The sequence below is a fragment of the Lissotriton helveticus genome, chromosome 5_1 (genome assembly GCF_964261635.1).
Source record: "Lissotriton helveticus chromosome 5_1, aLisHel1.1, whole genome shotgun sequence".
NCBI classification, from domain to species: domain Eukaryota; kingdom Metazoa; phylum Chordata; class Amphibia; order Caudata; family Salamandridae; genus Lissotriton; species Lissotriton helveticus.
Window position 1 is genome coordinate 987,960,164 of NC_136065.1, and position 20,377 is coordinate 987,980,540.

Sequence of the window (20,377 nt, forward strand, 5' to 3'; positions counted from 1 at the left end):
AAATTCTGTCGTTTGCCCCAGGGGTTCAAGAACAGCCCAGGATTATTCTCAGCAAGAGTAACAGAGTTACTACAAATATATGATGATGAGGCATTATCTTATGTCGATGACATCTATCTAACAGATGATGACTTGGATACTCACTTGAAGAGAGTGAACACCATAATACTTGGGTTCGCAGCAGAGGGTTACAAATTCAACTTTAAAAAGTCAAGAATTGCCCATCTAACTGTCCTGTTTTTAGGATATGAACTATCAAGTGAAGGCAAAAGCCTGGCTGACAATTTCCTAGAGAAATGTGCTGTAATCCAAGCACCTAGAACACTAAAAAACTTACAATCAATTCTAGGTTTCCTAAATTTCGGAAGAACTTACATTATAAATTATGCAGAGAGAGTTAAACCTCTCTATGATCTTATAAAACCAGATATTAAAAGAATCAATTGGACTCAAAAACACACAGAAATTTTGAGATCTTTACAAACAGATATGTTAATTAAAACAAAATTACAAACACGTGACAACACACGCAACATTGTGATTCGAGTCATCCCAGGAAGATGCGGATTCACATACCTGACCTCTAATGAAGGAGAGAAGGTACCAATAGCATACAAATCACATTTGTACACAGAAGCTGAAAAAAGGTTCAGCATTAAGGAAAACATTGTTCATGCGGTTCAAACAGCTGTAGCAAAAGAAAAATACCAAGCAGACGGTAGACAGGTTACAGTCAGAACAGAAGAATCAGCTTTTGAGGCATTAACAACACCATGTAATTTACCAACAACTGCACTGAATCCAGAATGGATACAATGGGTAAATTCTGTTGCTACAGACAAAGTAAAATACTATTTTGACCCGGAAATGAAAGAATTAAAATATCTAGAATATGAGAGAGAATACCCTCTGCCAATCGACATTCTGCCTTTACGACAGTACGCCTGTGTAAGATATAGAGAAGGTCATGCTCAACCCTCAGTTTGGGGAGAGCTGGCTTACAACGCCACATGCGAAATTGTAAAAGAAGTGTGGCGCGGAGGTAAATTAAGACCTCTACTTACAAAAACACACTCAGTGGAAAATAATTCAGAACAACAAACTGAAATAATAGCGTTAAAAATGGCGCTAGATAATGCTGATCGCGAATTCCCGACACTTATTGTGTGCGATTCGTATCACTGCGTCAAATCATACAATAATGATTTACAGAAATGGATTCAAAACGGTTACAAAGATGACACAGGTGCAACAATAAAGCAAAAAGTGCTTTGGGAACAAGTAGTTCTTTTACAGAAAGAACTACCGAAAACTCACGTGATACATTCACTGAGTCATCAGCGTGATGGCGTTCACGTTGCAAGGAATTCATTGGCTGAGACAGCCACAGCGGTAGCAACTAAATCGGCTTCCGTAGCTACAAAGAAGCGTGCAGTAAAATACATTGACGGTGAAACTGTGCTGGCAGTAAAAACGTCATCGAAAGGCGACTGCTCAGCATTACCGATCAACTATCCACTCAATTATACATACATAATCGATGCAAACTCAGTCCCTTTTGCTCGAATCCCTGGAGTGGGGGATAGAGTAATTCCAAACACGGACAGGAGAGGCTTGTTAATAGCAGACGCACATATGGGTGAGGGTCTCAGACACCTTAAGCTAAAAGATTCTCTGGAAGAATTACAATCAGTGTACTGGTGGCCAGGCATGAGCCTGCATCACCACATTTTTGTAAAAAACTGCCCAGACTGCAATAGAGATCGCAGTGGCGAGAGAAACGGTTTAATATCATGGCGTTTCACTCCAGAAAGTATCAAATCAACAAAAATAATAAAAACCCAGTATTAATAATGCGTCACATTAACATGTAAAGACTATTTTCACTTATATAGTAGACCCCAACTTTCGGCTGACGTCGGAACTGTTATACAAAGATTTGCGAGTCTAGAATGGCATATACGCTAGAAGCATGTTACGTTCTGACCAAAATCTTTCCTTTAGCTCTAAAACAGCTTATGGGGGGTGCCTGGCCAGAATGAACATTGCATTGCGGGACTCTTCTCACTTCCTTCCTGAGGGAAACAGGATGGTGTAAAGAAAAAACCAAGGCATAAAGCAATCTATAACAGCGAAGATATTAGGTTCAGAAGCTGGGTGGGTCAAACATTTAATAAGTGTCCAACGTCGTCTACATAACCTGCCAAGAAATTCTCTGAAAGGACTCAGTCCGTACGAACTATTGTTTGGGACTAGAATGTTAATCCAGGACTTAGATAGTCAGACTTCAGTGGTTAAAGAAAAATGCTTTGACATCAAAGATCGCTTGGCTATTTTACAGGACTTAAATGAAACAAGAAAAGACCTGAGCAACATAAAGTTGAAACAGCAGCCAACAACCACTGAAGAAAAACCACCTGTCCCAGCAAGGCCTGTCTGGATTCCAAAAGTCGGGGATCTGGTCAGAGAGAAGATCGCGGTAAAGAAGGAATTTGGGCCTTCTTACAGAAAAGCAGTTCCTGTCTTGTCTATCAACGGGACAAGATCAGTAGTACTACCGCCCCTTGCTGGTAAAAAGGAGAACCGAGTCATATCCATCGACCTGGTTAAACCACAATCATGTGGCCGATAACAAATAGTAGGCCAAGTGGACTCCCAAGAAGTAGCAGAACACCAAAGTTTGCTACATCCACAGAGGTTCAAACTGAAAATCGACAGTGAAACAACAAGGACTATGCAACAAAGCAATGGAACTTGAACCTCTTAAAACCCAAATAAAAGCTTTTCATCAAGAAACAACAACCTACGATGATGTAACTACAGACTTTTCTAATGAAACAAAGCAAAAGCCAAAAGCAAGAAGTAATCCAGAAGCAATTGGAACAATTGACAGAACGGCATCCGGCTACTTCATCAACTTCGATGATTCTTCAGAAGAACAAAGCGAACCAGAAGTACATCCATCAACAAAAACTTTTAAAGACAAAGCAAATGAACTTTTTCATCAACTAAAGAGAACCTATCTGACTGAAGTATCCACATCAATTTAAGATCTTGTTAAGTGACTTTGTAAAACCAAGCACATTTGCTGATGATTGGGACTTTGAAAGTATTAATGATATGATGTCTGACCTAGTAATGTCTGCAAAATTTACAGAACATGATTATTTGCAGGGTTCGTCTAATTATGATCAAATGTTCTGCTACAACCACTATGGTAACCATTATCTCCATAAATCTGCACAACCTAGAAATGTTTTAAATTATAACCAATGGGAACATTGTGCTACTCCTCCAAAGGGTAGTTCTAAAACATTTTATTATAAATATTCATATTTTTCAGGGTTTAACACAAGTAATGCAGAAACATTTTATTTCAAATTGTCAAATAAGACAGGTATGAAGACCATGCTTACAAACACGAAATTGATATATTCAGATTCATTTTTTGAGCAAATGAATACATTTGGTTTTGATGTCTGGAACAAAAACATTGAAACAAAAACTGTTTGGGGTACAAAAGATTGGCAAGTACAAGGTATAGAATCATTGTTCAGAGCCTGCATGATCCCAGAACAAATTATATTTTTGAATGACACTATTCAACAAACTACCTGTCTTGGCTTAGCCAAAATCAAAGACTTAAACAAACCGTCTATTCCGAAGCCAACAACGAACAGTAATAACTCTATAGATGTTGAGATAGACGTGAACCATATTTTAAACCAAAACAGAACACATCCTGATTGGAAACAATGGTTGATCTGGCCCACAGACACAAATAACTGTCAAGACAGATTCCTGAACAAAATACAGGGGTTCAAATTGACCAGGCCAGACCCTAAATATTCCGATAACAACTTTCCAGTTTCAATACTGCCAAAAATATATACAGGCAGGCCAGTATGAAAGGTTGGGTAAAGGATACATTAAGTCAACATGGAACTTGCCCTATACACACGCATGTGTTAGTAATAAAGGACAAAGTGTGTTCCTTAGTGGCAATAATTGTGAAAGGTCACTAAGCGGTACACTTCTGTGTCAGGGTATTAGTTTGCATGGAGCATGTGAAGGGACTTCAAATAACCTTTCATGTCACCAGCTAGGCACACCTGCAACACAAATAGAACCATTCTTTAGGAGACTCTCGAACGGGAGTTACATTCTAATTGTAGATCGCAGATGTTGCAGTCTGCTGCCCGGAAAACCTTATCTCATAACCGTGACTACGAAGGTCATGTGCTGTGAACGAGTATTGTTCCCAAACGATGCCCGAGACAGGGAGGCAAGGTTATGGCCCAGTTTGAATTTTTTTTCTATTCGAATTGATACTTTAAGCAGAATGAAGACTGTGCTCCTACAGACGCCAACCCAGTTAACGTCATCAAAAGAAACGTATGATCTCCAAGTTGCAAGGACAACTGCTGAGATTCATTCACTGTTATCAACCAATTCCCCCATACATTTCGCAGAAACACTGAGCGAAATCTTAAATATTTCTGATACAAGTGGAATCGCGAGTGTATTTAAGACAGTGTTTTCGGGAGCTTTAACCCCATTCAAAGCCATCCTGGGTATTTTTCCTGATTTTGTCCATTCCATCTTTGGCGGACTTCCTCTCCTTTTGGGACTAGTGGCAGGCATCCTATTTTTGATCCTGTTACTTCGCTATGGCAAACCACGTCACAGACAAGACACCAGCGACAATGGAAGAAACAATCCGAGCTATTGGCTACCGGGACCGCATAAATAAAGTCCTTGGACTAGCACGGCTACGAGATTTAAACATGACTTGGTTTCTTTCATTTAGACCGATGTGGCAAAGTTGTGTTATGCCTGTATTAAGGTGCTTGCTATGTGGCGAAGAATGCGTGTTGGACACCTGTCTGACACTACAATCGGATGTGCCAATGGACGCAGAGACTTTGTTGGGTCCGGTAACGGCTCATGCATTGTGCTGTCCCCAGCGGCTACCAATCCTGATGACGGCATTCATGGAGACTTCACCACTAAAATTGAAGAGTTGTGAAGTACAAGATGAAAGCAGCATCAATCAGGTACGACCTTCTGGCAGCTATGCTGATCGAAACATCAATGAAGGCAATCATGCTCATGAATGCATGTTACAAAATTTTTCCGACTTAGTGGAACTTTCGCAAGAAGCAGTTGACAGTTTTTTCGAAAGTCTCAACAATATGATGTTTTCACCAGAGCAGAAAGAATGACTTTGAACAAACTAGCACACGGCGTTCCATACACCCTGTATTTGGCCTTCAACTTTGAAAATAAAGCAATAAGAAATTTTCTCACCAGTTTTTACGGAGAGCGAGACATTTTTTTTCTCATCCATTTCCAAAAATATTTATGATTTTTTGGGACACTTATCTTCTGCTTAAAGTAAAACTATTCTTAGAGAACAAAATTTCTATTTTTAGCTACTCTAGAGACATTAGCTACCCACTAGCATGTTCACAAGTATTATGATTTTTGTGATGAGATGGTCTCGACTTTTTCTTCTGTATTAAGAGCCATTTCATGTGTAATTTCCGCATTTCATTCATGCTGATTTCAAAATATGCGTTTAGATTTAGCATTATTATACTGCTTGAAGTGCATATAGTAACTATACTCATCTTTTCGTGTATTTCACATTTCCAATTTCAAAATGCATTTGATTGTATTTTGGGGTGGTTCGGTATACACATGCACTACTAGGTTTGTTTACTATGCCTAGATTTGTAAATATGGACATAGATTACGTGGAGTGGGTGTGATGTATTTACTATGGGTACTGTATCGATCCCCCTATTTCTGACCCTTGTCTGGTTAATAATTAACTAGCAGCCATTCAACTGCACAGAAACCCGTTATCTGATTAGCCACACAACGGCACAGAAGCCCGTTATCTGATTAGGTCATAGCGCATGCCATCTCATTAGGCAAGCACTATTTCTCCAGCCCCCTAATAGGCATACGGTGTTCTCAAAACAAATCAAACCTACCACGACCTGGGAAATCCCCACAGCCATTGTTTTGATTTAGCCGAGAACTTCAGTAAAGAATGTACGAACGACCAGTTCGTATGACATCCTTATTGACGTATTTATGTCCATCCTTACGTCAATCTCGGCACCTTTCAGGTATAAATAATACCGACATTGCCTTAAGCAAACACACGAGGTGGTGATAAGATTGGAGCAGCGAAACTTCCCGAGGAGCCAAGCTGACAGCGAAGCCCACAGACGCTGCCCCTCCTTTCTGACGCGCTGAGAGAGAGACGCTGCCTTTTCTCCTGCCGAGAAATCCAGCTCCGGCGCTTCCAAGCCGCCCTCGCAGGCAGCTGGGATATCAAGACCTGAGATAGAGATACCAGCCCTCCAGCCTTCTAAATCCCAGGTACTGAACTGAATAACCCCTTGCAGAGAATTCTTGAAGCAGACCCTTGGCAAAGCAAACTTAACTTAAACTGCTACTTATCTACTCCCGCCCACGTATTAGGCTTAGGTCAGGTACATTGGGGTAGGCGTAGTTAGAAGCACCAGTTGAGTACGATTAGTCAATGTATATATGTATGTATCTATTTTATCCATTTTAAGTATCATATGGCTAAGAAACCATATCAATGCTTTTACAGTATTATTTTATAATTCTGTTATTACTGTATGCACTTTACTTAACAATAAGTATTGCAATAATAGCGATTCATTTCTCTTGTATGAGAAAAGAGACTGATCAATAAATAACATCTTTTTATTGAACACGCCCGTCTCTTCCTTTTCTCTATAATCTGGTGAAACTAAGAATGCACTGAACTGACTGAATAAAATAAGTTGTCTTTTGTGTTCACACGACTCTAGAGATACACTCTTGATTAGGGGAGAGCAAAGTTGTCATGTTCTATGGTTGTCAGAAACTAAATCCCTTCTTGTCTATCCAGGGAGGTTAAACTCCTCCTTGTCTATTCGAGAAAGTTTCTAGTGAACTCTGAGCTAGCTGGCAAACATTAAACTTTAAGTCTAATATCGACAGTAGAAGACCTAGTTAACCTCTGTCCTACGTCTATACTACTGAAGATATTATTCCAATGCGCAGAGCCTATTGGGATAATAGGAACTACACTACAGTCTAACCCAGGGTGGTGTGGAGTGCAAAAAAACGATGGATTTAGGCCCAGATCTCTGTACTGGGGTGATTGTATGACATTGTTCTACATTCTGTCCATCAACTGTGTTTTTTGCAATTTTCACCCCGAGTGGGCTGGGTATGCTCAGACGTGAGTCCCAGGCTCTCCACACCACTGGAGTCAAGCTATTCAGGCTGATGAAGGCTGATAGTCAGAAACCGGTCCTTGGATGCTTGATTCCGGTCTGGGAAAGACATGGCTTGGTAGTTCGGACTGGACTGTTCCCATGAGGCACAGGGTCAGAGCTGATTTGCATATAGTTAGTGTCTTACCCAGGGTGGTGTGGAGTGCAAAAAAACGATGGATTTAGGCCCAGATCTCTGTACTGGGGTGAATGTATGACATTGTTCTACATTCTGTCCATCAACTGTGTTTTTTTGCAATTTTCACCCCGAGTGGGCTGGGTATGCTCAGACGTGAGTCCCAGGCTCTCCACACCACTGGAGTCAAGCTATTCAGGCTGATGAAGGCTGATAGCCAGAAACCGGTCCTTGGATGCTTGATTCCGGTCTGGGAAAGACATGGCTTGGTAGTTCGGACTGGACTGTTCCCATGAGGCACAGGGTCAGAGCTGATTTGCATATAGCCAGTGTCTAACCCAGGGTGGTGTGGAGTGCAAAAAAACGATGGATTTAAGCCCATATCTCTGTACTGGGGTGAATGTATGACATTGTTCTACATTCTGTCCATCAACTGTGTTTTTTGCAATTTTCACCCCGAGTGGGCTGGGTATGCTCAGACGTGAGTCCCAGGCTCTCCACACCACTGGAGTCAAGCTATTCAGGCTGATGAAGGCTGATAGCCAGAAACCGGTCCTTGGATGCTTGATTCCGGTCTGGGAAAGACATGGCTTGGTAGTTCGGACTGGACTGTTCCCATGAGGCACAGGGTCAGAGCTGATTTGCATATAGCCAGTGTCTAACCCAGGGTGGTGTGGAGTGCAAAAAAACAATGGATTTAGGCCCAGATCTCTGTACTGGGGTGAATGTATGACATTGTTCTACATTCTGTCCATCAACTGTGTTTTTTGCACTTTCTAAAAGTGGCATTTTCAAACACACAGTTTATAAACCACCTTCAGGGAACCCAAACTCCAAATCTCTATCTCTTCCCAATTGAAGGTACACTTGTAAGATGTTATAAGGTAGCTCCAAAGATAACCCATGTGAGAGATAGTCCTTGCAATAGTGAAAAATAAAATTGGCAGTATCTCACTATCAGCACATGTAAAACACACCAGTACATGCCCCACCTTTCACATACACTGCACCCTGAGAATGGGGCTACCATGGGCCTACCTTAGGGGTGCCTTACATGTAGATAAAGGGAAGGTTTGGGCCTGGGAAGTGAGGGCACTGGCCAGGTCTACATGGCCTTTTAAAACTGCACTTGCTGACACCTCAGTGGGAGGAGTAAGACATGTTGGCAGGGCTACTTATGTGGGAAGCACAATCAGTGCTGCAGGCCCACTAGTTGCATTTTACTTATAGGCTCTGGGCACATGCAATGCATTTTACTAGGGACTTAACAGTAAATCAAATGTGGCAATCATGGTTAAACCAATCACCAGCACAATTTACACGGAGAGCATATGCACTTTAGCACTGATTAGCAGTGGTAAAGTACCCAGAATCCTAGACCCAACAAAAACAGGGCAGAAATTATAGGAGGAAGAAGGCAAAAAGTTTGGGGATAACCCTGCAAAAAGTTCCAGGTCCAAGAAGCTTTTACATTAGTACTGTTTCTCTGCTGCATAAATACTTTAAACATTGCCTCTAAGTTATGCATGACTGCTTTTGTGCCAAGATACCAGAGGGTTAAGCACAGATTAATTTGGTAACTTTTGTGGTCAACCCTGAAAAGGATAGTAACTGTGACTTGATTAGGGCAAGCAACAGTTTTTTGTGTGTTACATCTTCAAATTATGCCATTTATTATGCAAATTGTGCGACAAATTCAGTGAATCCATAATTAAGTGACAAATTATGCTGGCACAAAATCACATAAATCCATTGGTCCTCATTATTGTCCACTGATTTATCAACTATTTATTTATAAGAGTATGAATGTAAACCTAAAAAATTACAGTGCCCATTATTAGCTGCAATTTGAAGAAATTTCTTTTTCTAGGTAACTACTCCAAAATAAACATGCAATATTGTAAATAAATAATGTATAAAATGGGTACTGTGGTCTTATATTGCCCTCTCCATGTGCTGATGACCTTTACAAACCTCTCAGCCTTTTGCCCTGTGAGTTATGATGACACTAGTACTTCTCGTTGGAATATTTGACCATTATTGGGCCACATTACCGGATTACCCCTTATGTATATTTTACACACATACACCTACATATACTTTTAAGGTTAGCTCATCTAAACAAAATATTAACTTTTTTACTAACAGAGTAAAGAAGTCATAGTAATAGTTTTCTCTTTAATATTATTTCAAAGGTTTACAAAGGTGTCACGCGCAGCACTCCCTCCTGTCTTGCAGACAAGCTTACCATCTCTGGTGGCACACCTGCAGTCAAACTGCAGACTAAGTGGTCTATTACGATGTCGTTCAGAAAGGCTCCAATTCGTATTCTGGTCTGCCGAATTTGATTCGGAACCCGTCTTTCCAACCTATTCGGAAAGCTTTCCGAACAACCAATTACGATGTTCGGAAAGCATTCAGACTTTCCAATTTGGTTCTGGATGGCATTTGGAGGAACAAAGTCATTCCGAGCCGACTCGTACAGGTCTATGGACCACGTTTCTGACCGTGCCGTTACAATGTCGGATTTAGACAGCCTTTACAAATAGGTTTGTTCGACATGGATCGGCTGTTGGAATCTGAATATGGGGGCCTGCAGCAGGCCCCCCTTCATCCAAAGCCTTCCAAATGGAGCCAATGGGGGTACACAAGGGACCCCCCTTTTAGACCATGCACAGACAGTGTGGCAGGCACCAAGGGGTGCCTACCACACGGTGCATGATTTTCCTGTCCCACCACTTTCTGCAATGAGAGCATATATATTCGGTCGGAACGCAGGCTCCCATTGAAGTCAATGTAAGTCCAACCAAATGGTATTCAGAACCATCGTAATCGGTCGATCGAACTCTCCGAATCTGATTTAGTCAGAAAACATTCCAGTCCGATTCGGTCGGAATGCTGTCTGACCAACATCATAATCGAGCCCTAAGAAGTGTAAAAAAGATGAAAAAAGTCAGTAGGCTTATAGCACCTATGCAACCAGGATCTGGAGCAGCCTCCCTTATCCAACAGGACTGCACTACAATGCAGCTCAAATATAGGAAAGCGTTGAAGACAGAACTTTTTAAAGAACACTACATTCTAAAGTCTACAGTCCACTAACCACCTACCTCTCCTGTCATTCCTTGGCTTTATGCATGTCTTTCAAGCTGTGCAGTGCTCTTCTGCCTTTTGAATTGGTTTGCACAATCGAACATCCATGGAAATACATATACATGCATCCCGAAGTTTATCGCAAATGTTTTGGGACAATAGATATTAATTATAAATAAAATGATTCCATTCAACAAAATCTCTAAATTCAGCCATCTACCCTGAGAATTGGATTCTTGAGAAGTCAGTTTAATATCAAGAGATTGGTGGAAAAGAATAAGAACCCAACTTTTCTCAAGGTAGTAGATCAAACAACCTTGCCTACCCAACCTTTTTGCATGTTATGCCCTACTGATTGACAAACATGAGCATTTTTAAACAGAGCAATTTTAGCACCTAACCTAATGAGATGAGTGCAAATTGTTTTCCAATCCAAGAAATGAATCCAGTCATTTAAAAAAGTAAGGAAAATATATAGGTGATTGCGCTAAAACAACTTCAGAGTAAAATACTGAGGAATAGAACAGGGAAAAGGTTGAATAAATAGGAATATACCACTTAATGATATCTAAATGCTGGGTAGACATTTATAAAAAGAAGAAAAGAGAAATCAAAGAAATACTAAAATATAGAATATAAAACGCTCAAACTTAATTAGGAACAGACTGAATAAAACAAGAGGCTACAAGCGCATTGAAAATTAATGAGACAAACTTGTTGTAAAACCTTGCCAAACATTTTTCATAGGACAACTAGCACTGACATAAATAAAGCTTCATTTATCGTAAAAAGTCCGCTAAACAGAAAAACAATGGTCTCAACTGAGAAGTTACTTAGTGATGTTCTGAAGAATGACTATAGGTTCCTTTAAACTTTATGCCAGTATAGCATGAGGATCCTTGAGGCACAGTGCGAGGATTATAAAATGGTAGCAGAGATTTAAAGCATTGTGACAGAGCAAAAAATGATTGGAAATTTGTTGCTAGTTGTGCCAATATCACTCCAATTAATTCCATTGACTTTGCACATGCAGAGACATGTGTTCAATTCACACGCTGAAAAGATTCTAAAGGGGATTTTTTTATAAATGGTCCTTTTAATCTGATGCTGCGAGCATTTGCACTAATTTGAAGGTTTCTCATTTGTTGCATGTCCTGTAGAGAGTTGCAGCTCCTGCTTGTATATATTTGGCAAATAAAAAAAGAACTATTGATGGACAGAATGCAGAACAATGTCATACATTCACCCCAGTACGGAGATTTGGGCCTAAATCCATCGTTTTTTTGGTCACCATGCCATTCCAGTTTGGACCCAGCCATATGCAATTCAGTCTTGACCCGCACCTAATGGGAACAGTCCAGCCTGAACTGCCAGGCCAGGCCCTACCTGGACTGAAAATAAGCATCCTAGGACCGGTTTCGGGGTTTCACCCCTCTTCAGCCAGGATAGCTTGATTCCAGTGGCATGGAGAGAACAGGACTCACGTCTGAGCATACCCGTCCCACTCGGGGTGACAAATACAAAAAGAACTATTGATGGACAGAATGCAGAACAATGTCATACATTCTCCCCAGTACAGAGATCTGGGCCTAAATCCATTGTTTTTTTGCTCACCTTGCCATTCCAGTTTGGACCCAGCCATATGGAAATCATCCTTGACCCTGCACCCAATGGGAACAGTCCTGTCCGAACTGCTAGGCCAGGTCCTCCCTTGACTGGAAACAAGCATGGCAGCATTTTTGTAATAAAAGTTGTGTTTGTGGGCAAGACCGTGGCCAGGCGCTGAAGAAATGGTGGTGCAATAAGAGAGCTGTTGCAGCAAGTTGGCTCAATCCCTCTAAAATCCTGTTTGAACATTAGGCATCCTACTTCAAGAGTGCAGGAATGGTGTGCCCGCGGTTCACTGACAAAACGTTGTCCCTCAAAATATCAACATACCAAAATATCGATGTCAAAAATATTGTCCTCCTATACTCATAATGGTAAGAGCAAAAATATTGAAAAAGATATATTTAAAAAAAAGATGTAATATATATTTTAACAAACACGTAATTTTAGAAAAGTTAATATTTAATATATATTTTGACATATAACTACCTGAAAATCAATTATTAATTAATAATTAATTAATTAATTATATTATAATTTCCAAATGTTTAAATAACATAAATATATAATAAACAAATGAATAAAAAAATATTTTTACTGAATTTTAAGAATGTTATGTTACCGGAGGGTATGAGTGGTTGGAAGTGGGGGTTTGAGAACCGTTTATCCCTCAGTACAGTGCCATGGATTTTAACCTCACCTTGCTCAACTTCAGCCGCTTACTTTAGGCAAACCAAGAAAAACGGGCTGAAAGAGACATTCAAGAAATCACGAACAAACTGCATGATGGGAGATACAGTCCATACCTTGACGAACTACCTTTATGTTCTCTATAAACAAGGTAAAGGTGTACCCCGCGTTACTTTAGGGGGAGGGGCAATTACAACTTGCAAACCCACATCATCAGAAGGCATCTGAAGAAGGCTTTGCCGAAACGCGTCACGCCAGCATAAATAAATGGTTCCTAAAAGCCCCTTGTGTCCCCTTATCTGCTTCCAACCAAAGAGGAGACTGTTTTTTTAATATTTACGTGCCTCCAGTGACACGGAAAGGGGACCCTTCCAGATCGAGTCCAGATTTCAGTGGCTTCAAACCCGGACCGCCACCCACCCCGAGGAAGCAGAGTCTCTGCTGTCATCCGACAGCACGTGACTGCATGGAGAGATGCAGCTACTTTAATTGCATCTCTATTCTAGCTGTCACACGCAACATTCCCTCCTATCTTGCAGACAAGCTTACCATCTCTGGTGGCACACCTGCAGGCAGACTGCAGACTAAGTGGTCTATTACGATGTCATTCGGAAATGCTCCTCTTCGTATTCTGGTCTGCTGAATTTGATTCGGAATCCGTCTTTTCAAACTATTCGGAAAGCTTTCCGAACTACTGATTACAATGTTCGGAAAGCATTCCGACTTTCCAATTTGGTTGTGGATGGCATTCAGAGGAACCAAGTCATTCCGAGCTGACTCGTACAGGTCTACGGACCGTGTTTCTGACCGTGCCATTACGATGTCGGATTCAGACTGCCTTTCCAAATAGGTTTGTTCGACATGGATCAGCTGTTGATCCATGTCCATGTCCTTTTATAAAAACATTAAAAAAAGAAAAGGCCATGCCCAGGGGGATGGAGTCTTCCCCCGCGGGATGGGGTCCCCGGGGCAGATTAAGGCCTTGGGAGGGGGGACACGCGGCCCCCTTCAACATATTTATTATTTGAAAAAAATAGGGGGCAGGCCCTGGGGGATGGGGTCTCCAGGGCCAAAAAAATTGAAAAAGAAAGGGGGCTACACCCCCCTTCTTTAAAAAAAAATCACTCTGCCCCCTGGTGCGTTCGCAGAGGGGGGCACGTATGTATGAGTCTATAGGTAAGGGGTTAAATGTGTGTGTAGATGCAGGAATCACTGAGTGGGGTTTTAGAAACTTGTATTGGTGTTTCAATGGTTTCAAATATGGTACTCCATATATTATAATGAGTGTTGAAAGGTTATACTAGTGTTTGATGAGATGTATGAGATTGTCACGTGGATGATGTCATCAGTGATGTCATTTGAGATGTCATCAGTGATGTGACTGACCATGTCATGAATGATGTAATATGTGACATCGTCAGCAGTGGATTGCGGGCGCGCAAGTTATAGTTAGTACAACTAACTATAATGGAGGAATTTCATTGGTTTTAAACGAGTGAAATGTCCAGCTAACTATAACACCCCTAAAACCTATGGTTTTTTCAGTGAATTTCTAAGGTTTTTTAAATGCTAATTCCTAACTATAACATGTCTGAAACCTATGTTTTTTCAGTGAAAATATATATATATATATTCACTGAAAAACCCATAGATTTCAGGGACGCTACAGTTAGAAATGAGCATTTAAAAAACCTTTGAAATTCACTGAAAAAAACCATAGGTTTCAGGGACGTTATAGTTATAAATTAGCATTTAAAAAACCTTCGAAATTCACTGAAAAAAACACAATTTGTGTTCTGGAATACATGCGTTTTATAAGCCTTCTGCAGCATACTATAAATTGTTCTGTTCATTGTGTCACCCCTTCCCCACAGATGGGATTACATCTTGAAAAGGGACGGATGCGTCCTCTTACTGGTGGCTACTTGGACGAAACCTCTCTCATGAAACACCTCACCAATCACGTGCCACATCACTCGGTGCCCGAGCTCTCTGTCAAGATCCACCTGTACCTCCAAACCCAGTTGTCCAGTTCGAAAGCGTGAACTGGCAGTGCTGCGCGTGAGAGGGTACATTGTCCTGGATGTAGGCACGGTGACGACTGGTGGTCTCGGGTCAGCCTACGGTGTCTACCTGCAGGCTGGACCTAGATAACTGATGTCCTGTCTGCTACTTGCTTCCACCGTGAATCGTTGTAGCAGTGGCGCGCATTCCACAGCAATTGGCCCGATAGGCGGAACAGCATGGGAGCACAAATACTGGCAAACACAGGCACATGATACAGAAAGCAGTAAAACCGACTGTCATTAAAGTACGCACTACTCTGAAGTCTCTGTCCTATATAGTCTGTGCATGAGCTTGAGCACAGAATGTTGCACACAGTAATACGGGCAGATACACACCGGCCACGTCAATGCACAGGCAGTAGCTTCTCGAGTATCTGTGATGGGGTGATGCTCATAAAAGTTTTTATTTCAGTTACTCCTGTAAAATACTCCTGTTTACTGTTCCGATACATCGGTGGTGACTCTATGTCTTGCTGGGGCACTGAATGCTTAGAACTGCACCCAGGGCCCTGTTGAAACCTGACTTTGAATGAAAATGGTGGCACAAAGTGGAGGGTGGTGAGTCAGGAATATCCGCAGTGCCACGCAGTGAGCAAGGAGGCAGCGCAGCCCAATAAGGGCAGAGACTGGTAAGGTGCAAAGGAGAGCACTGCAAGGAAATAAAGCAGAAGGGGATTTCAAACTGAAATCACAATGTACAAAAACAACGATCCTTTGGAGCACGGATACTTTTTGTGATTGAATCGAGAATCGTTCATTTGTTTTATGTGCCATTTTTTTATAGCTTTACCTGTCACTTCTGTCAGGACTGTACAGAGAACAAGCAGACGTCACCTCATATGGACGTCTGCTAGCTTCATTTATATCTTGCTCAGGCGCTATAGAGTGCTGTGCACAAGAACACTTTAGTACAACAAGAGATGTTATAAACGTGCTTATGCTTTCACTTTAATGTTTTAAGACTGCTGACAAAATAATTATGGGTGTTTCATATGTACAATGGCATATTCATGTCTTAATGAACCATGTTATATGTGCGGTTTCACAAAAGAAAAATGAAAGGCCTGCAAACTGCCTGTGAAAAATGGCTCTGGTCATTGTGCATGCTATGTAATACACTGAACACATCTGGAATCATTTTTGAAGGTGCCTTTCAATGTTTCTGCTTTGGTGACCAGCCCTACACCCAGTGAGGAACTGCTCAGCAAGTCCTACGCTTTTGTTTTAAAGCAGCTCTCGGCGCCTGCTGGCTAGATTTAGAAGTAGGAAGGGCATTTCTAATTGCCTCCCCACTCTTCAGTGGGAATTAGCAGATTCGGGACAGCTGTGCCCTCTCTTGGGCAGGGTCGGTCTTCCACCTCCACCTGCTATCAGATATCACCCTGTGATGCAGAGAGATCACCACTCTTACATCCCACGGACAAGTTACACCCAGCTCCCAAATACGGGATTAACAAGATGCACCCCATAGCTCACGCACAGATAAAGGGGGCTCAGTCATCCTGAATCCCAGATTCTGCCAAGTGGACCTGCCAGTGCCCATGTTCACTATGCAGCCAGCCTTTCAAGTCTCACTGAGAATGTGTTTATTTGCAGAGTATTTTATGTATCATTCAGCCAGATTCATCAAGCCAAAATCGGCTCGCAAAGGGCCAGATTCTGAGAATCTGGCCCTTTGCGAGCGCTATTTTTGCATTTGGGATTCATCATCCCAAATGCAAAAATCGCAATTCTAGAAATTGCCAAATTGCGAATAATTGCATTTAAGGAATCTCAATTTGAGATTCCTTAAATGCAATTCATGAACAGTTTTAAAATTGTGAATTCACAATCTTGGGCCGCTATTTACGGTGAAGTCTAACTACGTGGTAAATAGCGAAAACTTAGAAAAATGCACTTTACACACACATGTCCTTTGGACATGTGTGTGCGCAACACCAGTCTACATTACCATTTCAGGGGTGCTACAGGGTGTCCTTGAAATCGCTTCCTTATTTGCGATCCGCTATTTGCTAATCCCAAATAAGGAATGAATGGGACAGCCATTCCTTATTTGCGATTAGCAATTAGCGAATCGCAAATAAGGAAGCAGTAGAAATCGCCAAAAATATTGCGATTTCTACATGCATCCCGTTTTGCAAGTCTTTAATAGCAATTCCTTAAAAATCGCTATTAAGGACTCGCAAAACAGGACTTTGATGAATCTGGGGGATTGTCTCTTGACATCCATGAGAAGCCTATGTAGGTGGGTTCGAAAATGCCCTCCTTACACATAAGGTGAAAAACAAAAATACTGAGGCTGCTGAAAGGTATGTTATTTTCGTTTGTCACCACGCCCTCACGTCTGCCTGCCATTGAGGTTTTCGTGCCTAAAATGTCCAGGTTTGGTTTGGATACATGGGTTCGCTATGCTATCCCGGCCCTTCTTCGCTGGCTTTACCGGCCCCCTTTACCAGACTATGGCAGTGTAGCACTCTGTCTAGCGAGGCCGTTGTACTGAGTTGTTCACCAACTTTGCTGGAGCAGAGATGTGTAAGAAAAAGCAATGGCACCCTCCTACAAAAATGTGTTCAGGGGCCTAATATGGCATGTAGACGGTGCTCATTACAGGCAGTGGTTCAGCAAAGGCCCTTTGAGCTGAGAAACACTCTGCTGCATGGCCTACTTTACGTCCAGGGCCTAGATTCTAAGATGGGCATCACCAAGCTGCACGCAAAATGTGAAGGGAGGTGTGAACCCAAGTGCTGTTGGAAGCTTCTCTCCTGCACCACCAACAAACTGCTGCTGTCAGTATCCTCTATTACACCACCTGAACCCCGCTCCTAGTAGGGAGGTTCACTGGCGACGGTAACAGCTAACCAGTTACCACATTGGTTGAACTGGATTGAGTTGTGAACGCTTTTGGGCATCTGACTATGTATGCCCTGTGGAAAAAAAACATTGAAGATTTTACTGGCCAATTATTATAACCAATGAAACCAATGATACCAACTGTCATAACACACAAACAACTCTATGACAAGTTGCTGCAACATGAATTCCCTTGAAACGTCCACTTTTGGAGATGAAATTGAAATTACCTTTATTGAACATGAAGTGCTGTCTGCTCTCCTTTCCCAGTGCTCGGGGTTCATTTGGCCCGGTTCCACTGCACCAACAACACCAGGGCAACCATGTTCATGACTGTTGACCTCCCTCTCTTTCTTGTCTGCCCTTTCAAGACCTGCGGCAGTTCCCTCCACTGTCCTCACCCTGCATTCCCCAGCTTGCCCATTCAATAGGCTGCCCCAGAGTATTGGGCCCTCTATGCCTGTGTACATTTTACCCATGTACTAAACTATGCCTGCGCCAGGCAGCACCAAAGTGCAACCTAGAGGCCAGTGCCGCGATACTGTTCGCCCTCACCCGCATTCCTTACCTCCCCTTTTACCAAATTGGCAGTGAACTGCCTCATAACAGTCTCCATGGTGTGGGCACTGGACCACCGGCGGGAGGTGAGCAGCTCCATGCAGATGACGTACCGGTCTAGCACGTAGCCGTTCTTCAGGCGCGGGCTGAGTACCCGCATGAAGGGCAGCGAGAAGGGGAAGTTGTTCAGGGAGGTGAGGTTGAGCAGGATGTACTTGGTGCATGTCTCCTTCATGTCCTAGGACAAGATGGAGTCCTTGTCCAACTGGTGCAGCTTCACGTTCCAGTCAAAGAGGCTGTCCTCCACCAGCTTCAACCATGATGAACCGCTTGCTCAGCTTGCAGATGTCCTACATCTCTATCATCAGCCGCCGGCTCTGCACCTGCGTGCAGTGCTGCCGGTTGTGGGGCAGCTGGCATGGGGCGGGAGTCTTGGAAGCGCTACACATGGCCGCCCAGCCCGCCTTGGTGGTGCCGCTGCCTGACTTGTTGGTGGCCATTGGTGGCGGGCACTGGCTAACCTTGTTGCTCTGCTCCAGCTGCTGGTTTTTGACCTCGGCCTGGTTGGAGGTGGCGGTCCCCTGGGCTGTGGGGGCCGTTGCAGCCCCCGCATATACTTAGTATATTGTACCCGGGACCTGATCCACCCAGGAGCTCATTAAAATAAAGCAATGGAGCCTGCACTTCATTTTTAAAAAAAGTTCTTGGCATGATTCGTGCACCCAGTGTGAATCCTGTTGTTTAAAAAAAGGAACATTTTTGGTGGGCCTGGGAGCAGGCCTAGGGGGTCAGAATGTTTCTACCCTCACCCCTGTTCTTGTTTTTATTTTTTGTTTTACTATTTTCTACCGAGTCACAAGATGGCTGCCAACACTTTCTGGTTTGGAATGTTGACAGCCAATCAGATTGAAGCTCGTGCTCAGGAGGATTCGAGGCTCCTCCTTAGTGCTCAGATATCGAAATTTTAATTTTTTTAATTTCTCAGGAACTACTGAATAGATTTACACCATTTAAAAAATGAGTGCTTTCTGAACCAAGAGATTCCTTTTTGCCCAATGTGGTGTAATTCCGTTCAGCAGTTCGGGCTGTAGCCTGTTCCCATGGAAATTAACATGGGAAAATGCATTTCTTGGCCCCCCCACTTGACGAATTACCCCAAACTTTCAAGATAGAAGCTGCCCTGAGCTGGTCATTAGTTTTGAAATTTTCGCGAAAACTCGTTAAACGGCGCCAGAGATATTGGCAAATCAAAAAATGCTTTTTGAATAGAAACAAGGTCCTGATCATAACTACCTACTGGCGACCACCAGTAGGTAACATATATATATATATTCACTGAAAAAAACATAGGTTTTAGGGGTGTTATAGTTAGCTGGACATTTCACTCGTACAAAGCCATTGAAATTCCTCCGTTATAGTTAGTTGTACGAAGTATAACTCACGCGCCCGCAATCCACTGCTGATGATGTCACATATTACATCATTCATGACATGGTCAGTGATATCACTGATGACATCACTGATGACATCTCAAATGACATCACTGATGACATCACTTTATTATTATGTAATATGTGACATCATCATCAATGGATTACGGGCACGCGAGTTATGCTTAGTACAACTAACTATAACGGAGGATTTTCAATCGTTTTGTACGAGTGAAATGTCCAGCTAACTATAACACCCCTAAAACCTATGTTTTTAACAGTGAATTTTTAAGGTTTTTTAAATGATAATTCCTACCTATAACCTGCCTTAAACCTATGGTTTTTTTCAGTGAATTTCGAGGGTTTTTTAAATGATAATTCCTAACTATAACCTGCCTTAAACCTATGGTTTTTTCAGTGTATTTCAAAGTATTCTTAAATGCTAATTTCTAACTTTAACGTAACTGAAACCTATGTTTTTTTCAGTGAATTTCAAAGGTTTTTTAAATGCTAATTTCTAACTTTAATGCAACTGAAACCTATGTTTTTTTCAGTGTCAAGTAATTGTTTTATTGTTTGATTAATTAAAAGCATTACAATTCCCCCGATATAGATAAAAAACATACAAAGAAATATCAA

At 42.0% G+C, this 20,377-nt stretch overlaps 1 pseudogene; it reads right to left on the reverse strand.

Annotated features, from left to right (window-relative positions):
- Positions 1–17,722: 17,722 nt before the first annotated feature.
- The window catches only part of LOC144752579 (ubiquitin-conjugating enzyme E2Q-like protein CG4502), a 51,266-nt pseudogene continuing 48,611 nt past the window's right edge, over positions 17,723–20,377 (reverse strand).